Source organism: Cariama cristata, unplaced genomic scaffold, assembly GCF_000690535.1.
Source record: "Cariama cristata isolate BGI_N322 unplaced genomic scaffold, ASM69053v1 scaffold8835, whole genome shotgun sequence".
In the NCBI taxonomy this organism is placed as follows: domain Eukaryota; kingdom Metazoa; phylum Chordata; class Aves; order Cariamiformes; family Cariamidae; genus Cariama; species Cariama cristata.
In genome coordinates, this window is record NW_009615744.1 from 38,063 (window position 1) to 40,801 (window position 2,739).

A 2,739-nucleotide genomic window follows, 5' to 3' on the forward strand; every position below is an offset into this window, starting at 1 on the left:
AGCACAGGCTGGCTGCAGGGGATGGGGCCGTGCTCCGTGGGCCGTGGGCATTGCACCCACTGGAGAGCTGCAGTGGCCCCAGCCAGGGCCCGTGAAAGGGGATGGTGGGTTTTACGCTAAGGTTACTCAGCACAGATCTCCTCTCAGGACACCTGTGGCCTTCCTGCTCCCTGTCTTCTCATCTGCTTGCTCCCAGCAATGCACTGCTTGTACCGAGCGCCCCGTGTTTTTCCAGGATGGAGGAGATAGGAGAGCAGAGGGGTCTGCTTGAACTCTTTGTATAAGATCAGGCTGTGGAAAGTAGCTCTGTAGCTTGAGCTTAAGGAGCAAATTCAATTTATTTTCTTGTATCTTGCAGCATTTGTGAGAAATTGCACGTAGAGCAAACAGTATCCCCTATTTTCTGGCCAGCTCTGCTTTCAGCTCCGTGCTTGAGCTGCATGGGATTTTTGCTCTCTTCTCCTGTGTTTCGTAATGCCGTCAGTGTTTATTCTCTTACTCATTTGTACTTCTTTCTCATTTGAAACGATCAGTCGTTGGTATAAACTCACCTAGGGAGCAATTACTGTAAGCCTAACCCAAACAGGCGCGGAGGGTGCTCCATTAAGCAATATAACCACCCTCCCCTCTCTGCTGCTCCCAGAGGATACAATATTTACTTTTCAGCTCTCTGCTGTTCATACTGAGCGCACTTCGGTCAGCGTGCCAAGAATAACACAAACCATAACAACAGGCTTAAGCGCTAAGATGGAGTTCCTGACTTTGCAAAACAAAAAAAAGACCCCAACCTATGATTTTGCCTTTGCTAAGAAAAGCCTGGCTGCAGCAGAGCAAGCGGGCGCCAGAACCACCCCTCTGCCTTCAGCAGAGCCTGGAGTAGCATGAAATCTGCCCCGAAGGAACGCAGAAAGAGGCAAAAAAAGAGCAGTAAGCCTGGGACATGGGTTGGCGACTGCCCATTTTTCCTTTTAATGCAGATTTTTATTAGGTTGCTGCATTGTTTTGTTAGCTTTTCCTCAAAAGCTTTGCAGGGCCGTGGAGGGCACCTGTGAATATTTCAGCCAGGTTTTTAGTAGTTCTGCCTCTGACCATCATGAGCCTCTGCGGCTTTAATTACTAATAGCAAAGAAATTGCTGCCCAGTCCTGTTGGTCTTTTCAGGGTTCAGTTTGTGCAGTTCGCCTCTGGAAATTATTTATTCACTAACCAGCTGCTAATGGGGGAAGCACTTGGAGCAAATTACCTTACTGAGATATTTCATGGGAATTAGCTATATTGTACCTAAAGTCTCAATGTTAATTTAGGCAATTTGCCTGTCAGAAGAAAAAGCTGAAACAAAGCAGAGTCTGGAGCTGCCAGAATGGGCCGCAGGTCTGGCCCTGGCAGGAGGCTTTGGCGTCACCCACCTGGGGAAGGGGATGCTCAGCGGTCTGAGGGGCTTCCCCTAGAGCCAGATGTGCTTCTCTTGGGGCAGATGTTGCTCACACTGCTGTTATGGCAGGTGGGAAACCATGCCCTGGGGCTCCAGCTCCCCTCCAAACAGATGGACACCTTCAAGCTGTTTCTCCTGGCTCGCTCCGGATGGATTTGGCACCCTGCAGCCCTGGCAGGGTGCTTATCCCCGGTGCCAGCCTTTGCCAGCACAGCCCCAGCACCAGCTTCTCCTCCCGCTCCTGCTCCCCATCATTTAGCAGCAATTTGTGACCTTGCTGGTGACAATCCTAAAGCCATGCAAGCCATGGGCTGCATGCAGAGCCCTGTTCACAGAAGGCACTGCATGAAGTATCTCCATTTATCACCTACAGACTACTCACTCTAAGTGCTTTTTGCAGCTATTGAAAGGTTTGGGGCCTTTGTCATAACGCATCCCCTCCTTGGAGCTGGTCAGGACGAACAGACCCTTTTAAGTACTAAGGACAGTCTCAGTTTAGGGAACAAAACGCTTGTAGAAGCCCTGTGGCACATGGGACTCTAGGCAGTGTGTCAGAAAGAAAAGGTGTATTTTTTTTTTCTGCATGCTTTTTATTTTCAAACTCATCTCTTTCCTATGCTGGAGGACTCCTCTGGCTACCTGGGAATACAGCAAAGACGTACCCTTCCAGCAAGATCTGCTGAGCTCAAGAGAGAGGCAACTTTTATACGGAGTGCTTAAAAACACCAGCAGTGGTAGGGAAAAAATGAATGGGCATGTGCGACTGAGCCCCTCGGCTGTGGAATGAGGGCACGGAGAGCTTGCCAGGTAAAGGATGCTCAGCTGAACTGACAGGCCCTATGGTCCTGTGGCAAAACCAGTCAAAAAACATTATCTGGAAAACGGAGGATAATGGTGACACGGCAGAACCTGCCACTGATGCTGAGCTGTTCAGGAGAGGGGAAATGTAGAGCCGATGTGAAGAACTGCGGAAAATGTGGCTGATACAGAGCAGAAGGTAATAAAATAGGAACAAAATTCATCATCGACAGCTGCTGGGTAGTGTAGACGTGGAAGGGCATAACCCAAGGGTACAAGGAAGAGCCACGGAGAGCAAGAAGGCGATCTGAGAGGCGTCACGGGCAGCTCCCTGTTGGCATGTCCCCCCGTTCCTCACCTTGCTGAAGCCAAGCACCCACATGCAGAGGGAGACCAGGGTGGGCTTTCTCTCCACGTGCTGCCCATGCCAAGCCATGCCCCAGTGAGCTCGCGAGGGGGTACCCACTCCAGCAGCGGCTCCGCGGGCGCGGGGGAGGGGAGCGCCACGGG